The sequence below is a fragment of the Aulostomus chinensis genome, chromosome 1 (assembly GCF_037954235.1).
Source record: "Aulostomus chinensis isolate RoL2024-O1b breed Wild chromosome 1, RoL_Achi_v1.0, whole genome shotgun sequence".
NCBI lineage: Eukaryota > Metazoa > Chordata > Actinopteri > Syngnathiformes > Aulostomidae > Aulostomus > Aulostomus chinensis.
In genome coordinates, this window is record NC_141320.1 from 42,773,843 (window position 1) to 42,792,758 (window position 18,916).

An 18,916-nucleotide genomic window follows, 5' to 3' on the forward strand; every position below is an offset into this window, starting at 1 on the left:
GACAGAATGGAAAAACGTCCTTTGCCCATTCTGCCCATGCCTGCTCCTACACAGACAGAGTGGTCCTGCTCAGGCCGGCTGCTGGGCACCACTGAAGCAAATACACGGTTGCTATGCAACGGACTAGTTGGACTTCCGATGTCCGGGAGGGCCGGCTGTAACATACAGGATGAATTTTTACAGTGAAGTTCTTCTTCTTCTTCTTCTACAGCTGAATTAAAGTGTAAACAGCCATCCACACTCCTTTTAACTGTTCTTTATAGACTTGTCTTTTATTAAACGTTCTGTACACTTAAAGTTCTCAGTGATTTTGTTTCCACATCAAGGCTCTTCTTTATCTCTACTGAGGCTTTATGCTGCTTTAAGTGTATGTTATTGTTGATTTGTCTGTTTATCTGCTGCCCCCACAACCTGCATTAGGAGATAATTAGCGGTATGTACCGAAAACCAGTTTGCTGTAAAACAAAATCCCTGCAATTGTCAATAATAATAACAATAATAATAATAATAATAATAATAATAATGATACAAGAACACACCTTAGGTTCATTTTGTGCCTGAATTTTCCTTTAAGAGCTAGAAAAGATGGATTTTATTGGAAGCCAGTGCAGTGAAGCTCAGACTGGGTGATATGGTCTCTCTTCCTATTTCCTGTCAATATGTGTGCAGCTGCATCCTGGAGCAGCTGCAGAGTCTTTCACCACTTGTCAGTGCAGCCTGATCATAAAGAACTACAATTCCTCTCATTGTGTATTTACCCACAGCAAGATGAGCAAGAGGACCAGGAACAAACCCTGCTGTGAGGGAGGAGGACCACCGAGCTCCCAAAAGAAGGACTTTGTCATCATCTCGGCTGGAGAGCCTGCTGGGGCAGAACTTTACTGATGCTCAAGTGCAACAGCCCAGCAGGTCTGCCTGAGCCAGGGCTCAGGAGGAAGTTAAGAAGTACTGTAGTTCTCCACCTCTCCGTCTCTGGGGACCCTCTTGACTGGTGGGGTGGGAATGAGCTACGTTTTCCTCTTATTTCCAGGCTTCCCAAAAGGTACCAATGTGTTTTTTTTCAACAGCAAAATAAAATATAATAGAAATGAGTTCAACTCTTGTTTTTATTCCAAATATATTGTTTTTAGAAAATTGTTGCAAAAATGTGAAAAAGTGCATCCATAAACATAAATTAGAGATGCATCAATAATCATTTTGTGACTGAATCGTAGCCCCTGAATTTTAATAATCGAATTGTGAGGTGTCCAAAGATTCCCACCATTAATTGCAGTAGAGTTTCCAATATATTCCACTATTTTCTCGTTTTGTAGGAGAGGCTTTAATGTCTGTCTTTGATGTCTGAACTCTGACTCTGATGTCATTGGTGCTGACTGAATTCTACCCCGACAGACTGGGAAGGCTCCTATTGGTGATGTCATCATAAATATATGAAGGCCTTGTTTCAGTGTCAGGAACCAATCAGAGCAGCCTCCTCCTGACTAAACAGCTCTACTCATCAAGACCCTGACCCCAGACTCTTCTTGGTGAACTGATCAGAGATCAGATTAGTAGAGAAGCAGTGACACAAAGGGAAACTTCCTCATTCCCTGAACGCAGCTTCATCAAACAGAGCAATGCTAACTGTTCACCTGCAGTAGTGATGTCATCAGGACAGGAAGTTGATCAGACATGGGAACTTTGACTCAGATCAACCAGGGAGGGAGGAGTTATCAGAGTCTGATTGTGCTGATGAATCATCAGAACTCTCCATCACGCCGTGGTCTCAGCGTTGACCTGAAGTCCCAGGCTTCAAGTCAATTTTTTCAATTTTATTTGTATAATGTGAGCAGGTGGAGCTACAGGTGGCAGCTTGAGCCTCTTCAGGTCTGCAGCCTCCTCCAGCAGCACCCGGATCTGGGATGAGGGGAGAAGAAGACGAGTTAGTAATGAGTGACACATATAGGAGGAAAGAGATGAGGAGAGAGAAGCCCAGTGCACCATGGGAGATCCCCCAGCAGCCTAAGCCTATAGCAGCAGATCTAAGGGCCAGCCTAAGCAGCCCAACTATAAGCCTGATCAAAAAGGAAGGTCTTTAGTCTGCTCTTAAAGGTCGAGAGGGTGTCTGCATTCTGGACTGAAACTGGGAAACGGTTCCACAGGAGGGGAGCCTGATAGCTGAAGGCTCTGGCTCCCAGTCTACTTTTAGAACTCTAGGAACCACCAATAACCCTGCATCCTGGGAGCGAAGGGTTCTAGCTGGATAATAGGGGACTAGGAGCTCTGTCAAATATGAAGGTGCCTGACTGTTGAGGACTTTGTATGTTAGAAGGAGAATTTAGAATTCTATTCTGAATTTGACAGGGAGCCATGCAGAGAGGCCAGTACAGGAGAGACATGGTCTCTTCTACTAGTTCTAGTCAACACGCGGGCAGCAGCGTTCTGGACCAGCTGGAGAGTCTTTAGGGACATGAAAGACAGAACAGCGACCTGTCACACCTCTTCAGTGACCTGGGACATGATGGCAGTGGTGGGATTTGAACCAACGCCTCCTCAGAGATTGGAGCCTAAATCCAGCACCTTAGACCGCTCGGCCACACTACCTCACTGTGCTGTTCTCTGAGTTGGTCTGCTAAAGGCATGTTGAAGAGGAAGTAACATCATGATATCAAACTTATTCTGAAGGGGGACCCCTTTCCTTCCACGGTCACAGGAAGTGACAACAGCGCTGCTAGAAGCAGGAAAGAAATGGTAAAAGGACTCAGTTTGTACAGAGCCTTTCTACCTCAGCAGCACTCAAGGAGCTGAACAATGTCCTCTCATTCACACACACTCACACACTGATGCTGAAGGCTGCCATGCAAGGAGCCAACCTACTCATCAGAAGTATTTAGGGGTTCAGTATCTTACTCAAGGACACTTTGACATGGTGACCGGGGGTAGTGAGGATGGAACTGGACACTGGTATCTGCAACGACTCCATCAACTCCTAATCTAGCAGCTCTGCTGGGTCCAACTATTTTACAGAACATTTGACAGACCTGTGGAGCAGTGAGGACACACATGAGTTGATCACATGATCCACTGAAGCACCATTTTACCTGCCACTGAGGTCACCAACATGAACTGGAGTTGGGAATCTTGAACTGAACCTGGTATCACAGCGACACCTGCTGCTGCAAAATGGAACAGCAACATTGAACCAAGTACAGGATTGGAGGGAGACTGATGGTCGCTGTTTGGGTTTTTGAAGAACAAGGAGGGCGTGGGTTCAAGCTGGATTCTCAGAGAATATTTCCCCAACCTCGACATTGGAATCTGCACTGCCATCCAGTCATGTGACTGAAGTCATCCAGTCACATGACTGAAGTCATCCAGTCATGTCAGTGATGTCACTTGGCAGGACTGTCATTGCCGTCTCATTCCAGAAAAGAATCCAGACTCCACCTGTGGCTCCATGATAACTGATGGACCTCTGGTTGGAGGCTGGACGATGATGTTTGGACTGGAAGGAAAACTCCTTGTCCAAATTCCATTGTGTTCGTTTAAAGTCCCACAATAAGAAGTAGCTGAATTTGACAGATTTCGTTTCACTTTGATCTTCACAAAGACAAAGTGCGTCTGATGGAGGCACCTCTGACAGAGTGGAATGTTTCCATGTTGCCATGACAACGTGAGGCCCCTCACCTCATCTGTTCCTTCTGCCGGTCGGCGTCAAGAGAGCAAGATGGCTGCTTCTCCATCTGGGTGGATGAGCAGCTCCTCCCTCTCTGAACCTGAATGGAGCAGAACCATGAAATCATTGCAGGAAATCATGGAGGAGAAATGAATGAATGAGACTTCCAGTCAAACTGAGACAAACGTCCAGGTTTGGTTATCAAAGATATCTGACATTCATCAGTAGACTGACAAAGATGCTCATTATTATTGCAGCAGATTAAACTAGAGAATAAAGAGGGTCTCATTTTTGGAAAAAATATTTAATATTTCATTACATTTTCCAAAATCCATCCATCGTCATCTTCCGCTTATTCCTTACTAGTAAGGGTCGCGGGGGGACTGGAGCCTATCCCAGCGTCTTCAGGCCAGAGGCAGGGTTCACCCTGGACAGGTCACCAGTCCATCACAGGACCAACACATAGAGACAGACAACCATTCACTCTCACAGTCACACCTACAGTCAATTTAGAGTATCAATCAGCCTCATCCCCTCTTGATGTCTTTGGACTGTGGGAGGAAGCTGGAGTACCAGAGAGAACCCACGCAGGAAAGGGGAGTCTCACAAAGAAAGATCCCGCGCCCGAGCCGGGACTCGAACCCGGAACCTTATTGCTGTTAGGCCACAGTGCTAACCATTGCACCACCATGTAGCACATTTTCCAAAATATGACAGTATATTTTGGTTTTATAGGAGAGCCTTTAATGTCTGTCTTTATTATCGGTTTATTATCGGTTATTAGCAATTCTTAGGACATCACTGTAGCATTATTTTGAGGTTCGTAGCAACTCTTACTAAATGACTGTCAGCATCACTTTGAGGTTGTTCGAAACACTTACTACATGACTGTCAGCATCACTGAGTTTATTAACAACTATCACTAAATTACTGTTAGCATCATTTTGAGTTCATTAGCAATTCTTCCGACATCACTGTCGCAATATTTTGAAGTTATTAGCAGCTCTTACTAGATTACCGTCAGAATCATTTTGAGTTCAATAGCAATTCTTAAGACATTCCTGTAGCATCATTTTGAGGTTCGTAGCAACTCTTAATACATGACTGTCAGCATCACTTTGGGTTTATTAGCAACTATCACTACGTTACTGTTAGCATCATTTTGAGTTCATTAGCAATTCTTCTGACATCACTGTCGCATTATTCTTAGGTTCGTAGAAACTCTTACTACATTACTGTATCATTATTTTAAGGTTCGTAGCAACTCTTACTACATGACTGTCAGCATCACTTTGAGTTTATGAGCAACTATCACTACATCACTGTCGCATCATTTTGAGATCATGAGCAATTCTTCCGACATCACTGTCGCAATATTTTGAGGTTCGTAGCAACTCTTACTACATGACTGTCAGCATCACTTTGAGGTTATTCGAAACTTTCACTCCATTAATGTTAGCATCATTTTGAGTTCATTAGCAATTCTTACTACATCGCTGTCGCATCATTTTGAGATAATTTCCAATTCTTCTGACATCACTGTCGCATTATTTTGAGTTCATTCGCAGCTCTTACTACATTACTGTCAGCATCACTTTGAGTTTATGAGCAACTATCACTACATTACCGTCAGCATCATTTTGAGTTCATTAGCAATTCTAACTATATCACTGTCGCATCATTTTGAGTTCATTAGCAATTCTTCCGTCATCACTGTCGCATTATTTTGAGGTTCGTAGCAACTCTAACTACATGACTGTCAGAATCATTTTAAGGTTACTCGCAAGTTTCACTACATTACTGTTAGCATCATTTTGAGTTCATTAGCAATTCTTACTACATCACTGTCCCATCATTTCAGATCATAAGCAATTCAGATCATAAGCAATTCTTACTACATCACTGTCACATCATTTTGAAGTTCGTAGCAACTCTTACTACATTACTGTTGCATTATTTTAAGGTTCGTAGCAACTCTTCCTATATGACTGTCAGCATCACTTTGAGTTTATTGGCAACTTTCACTCCATTACTGTTATCATCATTTTGAGTTCATTAGCAATTCTTACTACATCACTGTCACATTTTTTTGGGATCATTAGCAATTCTTCTGACATCACTGTCGCATTATTTTGAGGTTCGTAGCAACTCTTACTACATTACTGTTGCATTATTTTGAGGTTCGTAGAAACTCTTATTACATGACTGTCAGCATCACTTTGAGTTTATTGGCAACTTTCACTCCATTACTGTTAGCATCATTTTGAGTTCATTAGCAATTCTTACATCACTGTCAGCAACATTTTTAGGTTACTCGCAACTCTAACCACATGACTGTCAGCATCACTTTGAGGTTATTCGAAACTTTCACTCCATTACTGTTAGCATCATTTTGAGTTCATTAGCAATTCTAACGACATCACTGTTGCATCATTTTGAGATCATTAGCAATTCTTACGACCTCACTTAAACATTATTATGAGGATATTAACAACTATTACTACATTACTGTCAGCATCACTTTGAGGTTATTCGAAACTTTCACTCCATTACTGTTCGCATCATTTTGAGTTCATTACAATTATTACTACATCACTGTCGCATCATTTTGAGTTCATTACCAATTCTTACGACATCACTGTCCAAACAGTTTGAGATCATGAACAATTCTTCTGACATCACTGTCGCAATATTTTGAGGTTCGTAGCAACACTTACTACATGACTTTCAGCATCACTTTGAGGTTTTTTCAAACACTTACTACATTACTGTAAGCATCATTGAGTTTATTAGAAACTATCACTACGTTACTGTTAGCATCATTTTGAGTTTAATAGCAATTCCTCCGACATCACTGTCGCATTATTTTGAGGTTAGTAGCAACTCTTACTACATGACTGTAAGCATTACTTTGAGGTTGTACATTGCTAACAGTAATGTAGTGATAGTTGCTAATGGACTCAAAGTGATGCTGTCAGAAATGTTGTAACTGTTTTGAACAACCTCGGAAGTGATTCTGACAGTCATGTAGTAAGGGTTGCTACGATCTTTAAAAAAATGCAACAGTGAAGTAGTAAGAGTTTCTTCGAACCTCAAAATAATGCGACAGTGATGTCAGAAGAATTGGTAATGATCTCAAACTGATGGGACAGTGATGTCGTAACAATTGCTAATGAACTCAAAATGATGCTAACAGTAATGTAGTGATAGTTGCTAATAAAGTCAGTGATTCTTACAGTGATGTAGTAAGTGTTTCGAAGAACCTCAAAGTGATGCTGACAGTCATGTAGTCAGAGTTTCTACAAACCTTTAAATAATGCAACAGTAATGTAGTAAGAGTTGCTACGAACCTCAAAATAATGCGACAGTGATGTCAGAAGAATTGCTAATGAACTCTAGATGATGCTAACAGTAATGTAGTGATAGTTGCTAATAAACTCAGTGATGCTTCCAGTAATGTAGTAATTGTTTCGAACAACCTCAAAGTGATTATTACAGACATGTAATAAGAATTGCTATGAACCTTAAAATGACGCAACTGCAATGTAGTAAGAGTTGCTACGAACCTCAAATTAATGCGATAGTGATGTCAGAAGAATTGCCAGAGATCTAAAAATGATGCGAGAGTGATTTAGTAAGAATTGCTAATGAACTCAAAATGATGGCAACAGTAATTCAGTGAAAGTTGCTGATAAACTCAAAGTGATGCTGACAGTCATGTAGTAAGTGTTGCTACGAACATCAAAATAATGCGACATTGATGTCAGAAGAATTGCTAATGATCTCAAAATGATGCGACAGTGATGTCGTAAGAATTGCTAATGAATTCAAAAAGATGCTTACAGTAATGGAGTGAAAGTTTCGAATAACCTCAAAGTGATGATGACAGTCATGTGGTTAGAGTTGCGAGTAACCTTAAAATGATGCTGACAGTGATGTCGTAAGAATTGCTATTAAACTCAAAATGATGCTAACAGTAACGTAGTGATAGTTGCCAATAAACTCAAAGTGATGCTGACAGTAATGTAGTTAGTGTTTCGAACAACCTCAAAGTGATGCTGACAGTCATGTAGGAAGAGTTGCTACGAACCTCAAAATAATGCGACAGTAATGTAGTAAGAGTTGCTACGAACCTCAAAATAATGCGACAGTGATGTCAGAAGAATTGCTAAAGATCTCAAAATGATGCGACAGTGATTTAGTAAGAATTGCTCATGAACTCAAAATGATGCTAACAGTAATGGAATGAACGTTTCGAATAACCTCAAAGTGATGCTGACAGTCTTGTACTAAGAGTTGCTGCGGACCTCAAAATAATGCGACAGTGATGTCGGAAGAATTGCTAATGATCTCAAAATGATGCGACAGTGATGTAATAAGAATTGCTAATGAACTCAAAAAGATGCTAACAGTAATGGAGTGAAACTTTCGAATAACCTCAAAGTGATGCTGACAGTCATGTAGTAAGTGTTGCTACAAACCTCAAAATAATGCGAAAGTAATGTAGTAAAAGTTGCGACGAACCTTAAAATATTGCGACAGTGATGTCGGAAGAATTGCTTATGAACTCAAGATGATGCTAACAGTAATGGAGTGAAACTTTCGAATAACCTCAAAGTGATGCTGACAGTCATGTAGTAAGTGTTGCTACGAACCTCAAAATAATGCGACAGTAATGTCGTAAAAGTTGCTACGAACCTCAAAATAATGTGACAGTAATGCAGTAAAAGTTGCTACAAACCTCAAAATATTGTGACAGTGATGTCGGAAGAATTGCTAATGAACTCAAGATGATGCTAACAGTAATGTAGTGATAGTTGCGAAGAAACTCAGTGATTTTTAAACTAATGTAGTAAGAGTTTCGAACAACCTCAAATTGATGCTGACGGTTATTTAGTAAGAGTTGCTACGAACCTCAAAATAATGCAACAGTAACGTAGTGATAGCTGCTAAGAACTTAAAAATGATGCTACAGTAATGTAGGAAGATTTTAATAAAATCAAAAATGATTTTGACAGTGATGTCTTATGAATTGCTAATGAACTCAAAATGATGCTAACAGTAATGTAGTGATAGTTGCTAATAAACTCAGTGATGCTTACAGTAATGTAATAAGTGTTTCGAACAACCTCAAAGTGATGCTGACAGTCATGTAGTAAGAGTTGCTACTAACCTCAATTTAATGCTACAGTGATGTCGTAAGAATTGCTAATAAACTCAAAATGATGCTAACAGTAATGTAGTGATAGTTGCTAATAAACTCAAAGTGATGCTGACAGTAATGTAGTAAGAGTTGCTACGAACCTTTAAATAATGCAAAAGTAATGTAATAAGAGTTGCTACGAACCTCAAAACATTGCGAAAGTGATGTTGGAAGAATTGCTAATGAACTCAAGATGATGCTAACAGTAATGTAGTGGTGGTTGCGAATGAAGTCAGTGATGCTTACACTAATGTAGTAAGGGTTTCGAACAACCTCAAAGTGATGCTGACAGTCATGTAGTAAGAGTTGCTACGAACCTCAAAATAATGCGACAGTGATGTCAGAAAAATTGCTAATGAACTCAAAATGATGCTAACAGTAATGGAGTGAAAGTTTCGAATAACCTCAAAGTGATGCTAACAGTCATGTAGTAAGAGTTGCTACGAACCTCAAAATAATGCTACAGTGATGTAGTAAGAATTACTAATGATCTCAAAATGATGCGACAGTGATGTTGGAAGAATTGCTAATGAACTCAAGATGATGCTAACAGTAACGTAGTGATAGTTGCTAATCAACTCAGTGATGCTTACAGTAATGTAGTAAGTGTTTCGAACAACCTCAAAGTGATGCTGACAGTCATGTAGTAAGAGTTGCTACGAACCTCAAAATAATGCAACAGTGATGTCAGAAGAATTGCTAATGAACTCAAAATGATGCTGACAGTGATGTTGAAAGAATTGCTAATGAACTTAAAATGATGCTGACAGTAACGTAGTGATAGTTACTAAGAACTTAAAAATGATGCTACAGTGATGTCAGAAGAATTGCTAATGATCTCAAAATGATGCGACAGTGATTTAGTAAGAATTGCGAATGAACTCAAAATGATGCTAACAGTAATGGAGTGAACGTTTCGAATAACCTCAAAGTGATGCTGACAGTCATGTACTAAGAGTTGCTACCAACCTCAAAATAATGCGACAGTAATGTAGTAACAGTTACTACGAACCTCAAAATATTGCGACAGTGATGTCAGAAGAATTGCGAATGATCTCAAAATGATGCGACAGTGATTTAGTAAGAATTGCGAATGAACTCAAAATGATGCTAACAGTAATGGAGTGAACGTTTCGAATAACCTCAAAGTGATGCTGACAGTCATGTACTAAGAGTTGCTACCAACCTCAAAATAATGCGACAGTAATGTAGTAACAGTTACTACGAACCTCAAAATATTGCGACAGTGATGTCGGAAGTATTGCTAATGAACTCAAGATGATGCTAACAGTAATGTAGTGATAGTTGCTAAGAAACTCAGTGATGCTTAAAGTAATGTAGAAAGAGTTTCGAACAACCTCAAAGTGATGCTGAAAGTCATTTAGGAAGAGTTGCTAATGAACTCAATTTAATGCTCCAGTGATGTCGTGAGAATTACTACACAACTCAAAATGATGCAAACAGTAATGTAGTGATAGCTGCTAATAAACTCAAAGTGATGCTTACAGTAATGTAGTAAGAGTTGCTACGAACCTTAAAATAATGCAACAATAATGTAGTAAGAGTTGCTACGAACCTCAAAATGATGCGACAGTGATGTCGGAAGAATTGGTAATGATCTCAAAATGATGCTAACAGTAATGGAGTGAAACTTTCGAATAACCTCAAAGTGATGCTGACAGTCATGTAGTAAGAGTTGCTACGACCCTCAAAATAATGCGACAGTAATGTAGTAAAAGTTGCTACGAACCTCAAAATATTGCGACAGTGATGTCGGAAGAATTGCTAATGAACTTAAAATGATGCGAACAGTAATGAAGTGATAGTTGCTAATTAACTCAATGATGCTTACAGTAATGTAGTAAGTGTTTCGAATAACCTCAAAGTGATGGTGACAGTCATGTAGTAAGAGTTGCTACGAAACTCAAAATAATGCGACAGTGATGTCGGAAGAATTGCTAATGAACTTAAAATGATGCTAACAGTAATGTAGTGATAGTTGCTCATCAACTCAGTGATGCTTACAGTCATGTAATGTTTCGAATAACCTCAAAGTGATTCTGACAGTCACGTAGTAAGTGTTGCTACGAACCTCAAAATATTGCGACAGTGATGTCGGAAGAATTGCTAATGAACTCAAAATGATGCTAACAGTAATGTAGTGATAGTTGCTAATTAACTCAGTGATGCTTCCAGTCATGTAGTAAGTGTTTCCAACAACCTCAAAGTGATGCTGTCAGTCATGTATTAAAAGTTGCTTCTAACCTCAAAATGATGCTAACAGTAATGTAGTGATAGTTGCTAATAAACTCAGTGATGCTTACAGTAATGTAGTAAATGTTTCAAACAACCTCAAAGTGATGCTGACAGTCATGTAGTAAGAGTTGCTACTAACCTCAATTTAATGCTACAGTGATGTCTATGAATTGCTAATAAACTCAAAATGACGCTAACAGTAATGTAGTGATAGTTGCTAATAAACCCAAAATGATGCTAAAAGTAATGTAGTGATAGTTGCTAATCAACTCAGTGATGCTTACAGTAATGTAGTAAGTGTTTCGAACAACCTCAAAGTGACGCTTACAGTCATGTAGTAAGAGTTGCTTCTAACCTCAAAATGATGCTAAAAGTAATGTAGTGATAGTTGCTAATGAACTCAAAGTGATGCTGACAGTAATGTAGTGATAGTTGCTAATGAACTCAAAGTGATGCTGATAGTAATGTAGTAAGAGTTGCTTCGAACCTCAAAGTAATGCGACAGTGATGTCAAAAGAATTGTTAATAATCTAAGACTGATGCGACAGTGATGTAGTAAGAATTGCTAATGAACTCAAAATGATGCTAACAGTAATGGAGTGAAAGTTTCGAATAACCTCAAAGTGATGCTGACAGTCATGTAGTAAGAGTTGCTACGAACCTTAAAATAATGCAACAATAATGTAGTAAGAGTTGCTACGAACCTCAAAATAATGTGACAGTGATGTAAGAAGAATTGCAAATGATCTCAAAATGATGCGACAGTGATGTAGTAAGAATTGCTAATGATCTCAAAATGATGCTAACAGTAATGGAGTGAAAGTTTCGAATAACCTCATAGTGATGCTGACAGTCATGTTCTAAGAGTTGCTACGAACCTCAAAATAATGCGACAGTAATGTAGTAAAGTTGCTACGAACCTCAAAATAATGCGACAGTGATGTAGTAAGAATTGCTAATGAACTCAAAATGATGATAACAGTAATGGAGTTAAACTTTCGAATAACCTCAAAGTGATGCTGACAGTCATGTAGTAAGAGTTGCTACGAACCTTAAAATTATGCAACAATAATGTAGTAAGAGTTGCTACGAACCTCAAAATAATGTGACAGTGATGTCAGAAGAATTGCAAATGATCTCAAAATGATGCGACAGTGATTTAGTAAGAATTGCTAATGAAATCAAAATGATGCTAACAGTAATCGAGTGTACGTTTCCAATAACCTCAAAGTGATGCTGACAGTAATGTAGTAAAAGTTGCCACGAACCTCAAAATATTGCGACAGTGATGTCGGAAGAATTGCTAATGAACTCAAAATGATGCTTTCAGTAATGTAGTGATCGTTGCTAATCAAGTCAGTAATGCTTTCAGTAATGTAGTAAGTGTTTCGAAGAACCTCAAAGTGATGCTGAGAGTCATGTAGTAAGAGTTGCTACGAACCTAAAAAATACTGCGACAGTGATGTCAGAAGAATTCCTAAAGATCTCAAAATGATGCGACAGTGATGTAGTAAAAGTTGCTACGAACCTCAAAATATTGCGACAGTGATGTCGGAAGAATTGCTAATGAACTCAAGATTATGCTAACAGTAATGGAGTGAAACTTTCGAATAACCTCAAAGTGATGCTGACAGTCATGTAGTAAGAGTTGCTACGGACCTCAAAATAATGCTACAGTGATGTAGTAAGAATTGCTAATGATCTCAAAATGATGCGACAGTGATGTTGGAAGAATTGCTATTGAACTCAAAATGATGCTAACAGTAACGTAGTGATAGTTGCTAATAAACTCAGTGATGCTTACAGTAATGTAGTAAGAGTTTCGAATAACCTCAAAGTGATGCTGACAGTCATGTAGTAAGAGTTGCTACGAACCTCAAAATAATGCAAACGTAATGTAGTAAGATTTGCTAATGAACTCAAAATGATGCTAACAGTAATGTAGTGAAAGTTGCCAATAAACTCAGAGTGATGCTGACAGTCATGTAGGAAGAGTTGCAACGAACCTCAAAATAATGCGACAGTTATGTCGTAAGAATTGCTATTAAATTCAAAATGATGCTAACAGTAATGTAGAGAGAGTTCCTAATAAACTCAGTGATGCTTACAGTAATGTAGTAAGTGTTTTGAACAACCTCAAAGTGATGCTGACAGTCATGTGGTCAGAGTTGCGAGTAACCTCAAAATAATGCGACAGTCATGTAGTAAGAGTTGCTAATGAACTCAAAATGATGATAACAGTAATGGAGTTAAACTTTCGAAAAACCTCAAAGTGATGCTGACAGTCATGTCGTAAGAGTTGCTACGAACCTTAAAATTATGCAACAATAATGTAGTAAGAGTTGCTACGAACCTCAAAATAATGTGACAGTGATGTCAGAAGAATTGCAAATGATCTCAAAATGATGCGACAGTGATTTAGTAAGAATTGCTAATGAAATCAAAATGATGCTAACAGTAATCGAGTGTACGTTTCCAATAACCTCAAAGTGATGCTGACAGTCATGTAGTAAGAGTTGCTACGAACCTCAAAATAATGCGACAGTAATGTAGTAAAACTTGCTACGAACCTCAAAATATTGCGACAGTGATGTCGGAAGAATTGCTAATGAACTCAAAATGATGCTTTCAGTAATGTAGTGATCGTTGCTAATCAAGTCAGTAATGCTTTCAGTAATGTAGTAAGTGTTTCGAAGAACCTCAAAGTGATGCTGACAGTCATGTAGTAAGAGTTGCTACGAACCTAAAAAATACTGCGACAGTGATGTCAGAAGAATTCCTGAAGATCTCAAAATGATGCGACAGTGATGTAGTAAAAGTTGCTACGAACCTCAAAATATTGCGACAGTGATGTCGGAAGAATTGCTAATGAACTCAAGATTATGCTAACAGTAATGGAGTGAAACTTTCGAATAACCTCAAAGTGATGCTGACAGTCATGTAGTAAGAGTTGCTACGAACCTCAAAATAACGCTACAGTGATGTAGTAAGAATTGCTAATGATCTCAAAATGATGCGACAGTGATGTTGGAAGAATTGCTATTGAACTTAAAATGATGCTAACAGTAACGTAGTGATAGTTGCTAATAAACTCAGTGATGCTTACAGTAATGTAGTAAGAGTTTCGAATAACCTCAAAGTGATGCTGACAGTCATGTAGTAAGAGTTGCTACGAACCTCAAAATAATGCAAACGTAATGTAGTAAGATTTGCTAATGAACTCAAAATGATGCTAACAGTAATGTAGTGAAAGTTGCCAATAAACTCAGAGTGATGCTGACAGTCATGTAGGAAGAGTTGCGAGTAACCTCAAAATAATGCGACAGTCATGTAGTAAGAGTTGCTAATAAACTCTAAATGATGCTGACGGTAATGGAGGAAGAGTTGAAACTAACCTCAAAATAATGCGACAGTGATGTCGTAAGAATTGCTATTAAATTCAAAATGATGCTAACAGTAATGTAGAGATAGTTCCTAATAAACTCAGTGATGCTTACAGTAATGTAGTAAGTGTTTTGAACAACCTCAAAGTGATGCTGACAGTCATGTGGTCAGAGTTGCGAGTAACCTCAAAATAATGCGACAGTCATGTAGTAAGAGTTGCTAATGAACTCAAAATGATGATAACAGTAATGGAGTTAAACTTTCGAAAAACCTCAAAGTGATGCTGACAGTCATGTCGTAAGAGTTGCTACGAACCTTAAAATTATGCAACAATAATGTAGTAAGAGTTGCTACGAACCTCAAAATAATGTGACAGTGATGTCAGAAGAATTGCAAATGATCTCAAAATGATGCGACAGTGATTTAGTAAGAATTGCTAATGAAATCAAAATGATGCTAACAGTAATCGAGTGTACGTTTCCAATAACCTCAAAGTGATGCTGACAGTCATGTAGTAAGAGTTGCTACGAACCTCAAAATAATGCGACAGTAATGTAGTAAAACTTGCTACGAACCTCAAAATATTGCGACAGTGATGTCGGAAGAATTGCTAATGAACTCAAAATGATGCTTTCAGTAATGTAGTGATCGTTGCTAATCAAGTCAGTAATGCTTTCAGTAATGTAGTAAGTGTTTCGAAGAACCTCAAAGTGATGCTGACAGTCATGTAGTAAGAGTTGCTACGAACCTAAAAAATACTGCGACAGTGATGTCAGAAGAATTCCTGAAGATCTCAAAATGATGCGACAGTGATGTAGTAAAAGTTGCTACGAACCTCAAAATATTGCGACAGTGATGTCGGAAGAATTGCTAATGAACTCAAGATTATGCTAACAGTAATGGAGTGAAACTTTCGAATAACCTCAAAGTGATGCTGACAGTCATGTAGTAAGAGTTGCTACGAACCTCAAAATAACGCTACAGTGATGTAGTAAGAATTGCTAATGATCTCAAAATGATGCGACAGTGATGTTGGAAGAATTGCTATTGAACTTAAAATGATGCTAACAGTAACGTAGTGATAGTTGCTAATAAACTCAGTGATGCTTACAGTAATGTAGTAAGAGTTTCGAATAACCTCAAAGTGATGCTGACAGTCATGTAGTAAGAGTTGCTACGAACCTCAAAATAATGCAAACGTAATGTAGTAAGATTTGCTAATGAACTCAAAATGATGCTAACAGTAATGTAGTGAAAGTTGCCAATAAACTCAGAGTGATGCTGACAGTCATGTAGGAAGAGTTGCGAGTAACCTCAAAATAATGCGACAGTCATGTAGTAAGAGTTGCTAATAAACTCTAAATGATGCTGACGGTAATGGAGGAAGAGTTGAAACTAACCTCAAAATAATGCGACAGTGATGTCGTAAGAATTGCTATTAAATTCAAAATGATGCTAACAGTAATGTAGAGATAGTTCCTAATAAACTCAGTGATGCTTACAGTAATGTAGTAAGTGTTTTGAACAACCTCAAAGTGATGCTGACAGTCATGTGGTCAGAGTTGCGAGTAACCTCAAAATAATGCGACAGTGATGTCGGAAGAATTGCTAATGATCTCAAAATGATGCGACAGTGATGTAGTGAAAGTTTCGAATAACTTCAAAGTGATGCTGACAGTCATGTCCTAAGAGTTGCTACGAACCTTTAAATAATGCGACAGTAATGTAGTAAAAGTTGCTACGTACCTCAAAATATTGGGACAGTGATGTCGGAAGAATTGCTAATGAACTTAAAATGATGCTAACAGTAATGTTGGTTCAGGGAGCTGGAGCTGGAGCTGCTCTCAGGCACCACCAGGACGTAATCCTGGAGAGACAGAAGGAAGAAGTCCAGGCCTGACAGAGGAGAAGGAGGCACAGAGTAGAAACAGCAGATACGTGTGGGGAAAGGGAGAGGGTATCAGTCCAGCAGAGGAGCAGGAAACCTACCACCACAGGGCTCTGCCTGCAGGAACCTGCAGGTGAGGAGGACCTGGTGGTCCGGCACATCCAGAATGATCTGGTTTTCGGACACCGGCACGTTTCGGCAGCCGCAAGCGTGGGGACAGAAGGAGGCGTTGGCGAGGCCTGAAAGACACAAACAACCATCTCCATTTTAATGTTTCTCAAACAGCCGGAGCAGGAAAGCTAAGATGAATCAAAGATCCTCCACCCTGCCAGATCCGACCCTGGTAATGTAGACCTGCACAGGGTGGGTGGGGTGGAGCGGCTGGTGGTGGTGGAGGATGAAGACGTATCTGCCCAAAGCCTGGACACGGTGGAGTCCACCGCAGCGTTCTGAGTAGAAGGATGAGAGCGATGTTCAATGGTACATGTTTTCTTTCCTGAACCGCCGATGTTTCCAATCACGAATCTCAGTCATGAGATTTGAACATCATGGAGGAGTTCAAAAGTGTCAAACTGGGCCGGTCTCCATTTTATGAGTCCAGAGACCGAAGATAAAACTCCAAGTCCCTGGTTCAGATTTGACTCGTCTGAATCCAAACACAGCAGCGATCTTCCACCAGGCCAGATGAGTTGATCATGATAACAAGATATCTTCATGCTACTACAACACACAAACTCATCACCAGAAAAGACTTCATGGTGGAACAACAAATCTCCTCCCAATGGGAAAAACATTGAGTTGAACAATCAACTTTTCCATGATGACATGGAGAGCTTGGCAGCAGCAGCAGGCTTCCATTGGGGGCTGATATGCCAGCTCCACTTAGCCTTCTTTGGAATGGTTTCACCTGGAGTGATGCTGTTATTGAGACCTTTTATCTGGAACAACACCACCTGCATGGAGACTGAGGACTTCAACAGATGCAGATGTTGACCAAGAATAAATCTAAATATTCCAGATGTGTTAAATCAATCCAGCAGCAGTGGTGGGAGCGTCGTAAACTCCCTCACTCAGCAGCCGTCAGCCTCCGTACCTGCACGGAGTCCAGCCTGATGTGGTCTCTGTTGTCTGCTCCCAGAGGTGGTCTGTCACCTCTGAACCAGGGGGCTCATCTCTCTGGTGGGAGGGCAGTGGAGGAGCTACAGGGGGAGGGAGGGTGGATCAGAACCCTTCTAACAAGAGCGCTGAGGGGACACAGGAGGAGCTGCAGGGGGAGGGAAGGTGGATCAGAACCGTTCTAACAAGAGCGCTGTCCCACTAATGTTCCTCACCAGAATCCACCTGTCAGGGGGGAACCGTCCATGGGTGCTGATGCAGCGGACTGAAGGTTCAACATAGTCCATGCTGAACTGGTCTTTAGGCACCAGGTGGACTTTGTGCTAAAAACAGCAGAAAAAAAGACAAAAAGGGGAGAATTTTAACAAAAGTATGCAAATGAGCTGAAGATCAAAATACAAAAAGTAAATCAAGGTTTTTTTCAAATGATTGCCAGCTATTTAGCTCAGAGAAGGACAAATGTCAATCAAGATGTCAGAATGGAACGATCCCACTGGCTTCTGGTCAAGGGAACCATGGAGATGCTAACTTCCTGTTGGACTATCAGGGTGTCTCATCCCTGACATGCTAACTTCCTGTTGGACTATCAGGGTGTCTCATCCCTGACATGCTAACTTCCTGTTGGACGATCAGGGTGTCTCATCCCTGACATGCTAACTTCCTGTTGGACGATAAGCGTGTCTCATCCCTGACATGCTAACTTCCTGTTGGACGATAAGCGTGTCTCATCCCTGACATGCTAACTTCCTGTTGGACGATGAGCGTGTCTCATCCCTGACATGCTAACTACCTGTTGGACTATGAGGGTGTCTCATCCCTGACATGCTAACTTCCTTTTGGACTATCAGGGTGTCTCATCCCTGACATGCTAACTTCCTGTTGGACTATAAAGCCTGATTAAAGCCTGATTTATGCTTCTGTGTCGAGTAGTATTCGTACCTCCGCCGTCGACGCAGACCCCTGAAGACGCTGTAGCCTGACACGCGCCTCCAAAAAATCCTGCTTACGCATCGCGTCGACGCGTGGTGACGTCAACGTCGAGGACTGTGATTGGTCCGCCCAAAACGTCATTTCCGGTTCATTCGCAGCACAACACCGCCATTTTCAAAGTTTCTGTGGTGAAGGCTCCAAGAAAAAATGGACCAAGCTGAAGAAAGGATTATCGAGGAGGTGCTCAAGTACGACCACCTCTACAACTCCTCTTCGCGGCACTACAAAGACTGACAAATGGCCAACAATTGTTGTCTGTGACCGGAAGAAAACCAAGGAATCCGACAAGAGCCCCGTAAACAATACAAAGACAAAGCCACACCCCCTAGCGGCTTGGCGGTGAATTGCAGAGCAACGCGTTCCCTCGACGCAGAATAAACCAGGCTTTCCAGTCGCACCTGTTTTACGCCCCCGTGCCAGATAA

General features: G+C 40.2%; 1 long non-coding RNA gene across 1 annotated transcript in view; it reads right to left on the reverse strand.

The window, feature by feature from the left end:
• The window catches only part of LOC147271727 (uncharacterized), a 145,505-nt gene extending 127,050 nt beyond the window's left edge, over positions 1-18,455 (reverse strand). The window contains exons 1-2 of the long non-coding RNA XR_015115788.1: positions 18,442-18,455; positions 17,718-17,825 (exon numbers count right to left, since the gene is read on the reverse strand). This is a non-coding gene — a long non-coding RNA (uncharacterized LOC147271727). The remainder of the gene's footprint in view (positions 1-17,717; positions 17,826-18,441) is intronic.
• Between the last annotated feature and the right edge of the window lie 461 nt (positions 18,456-18,916).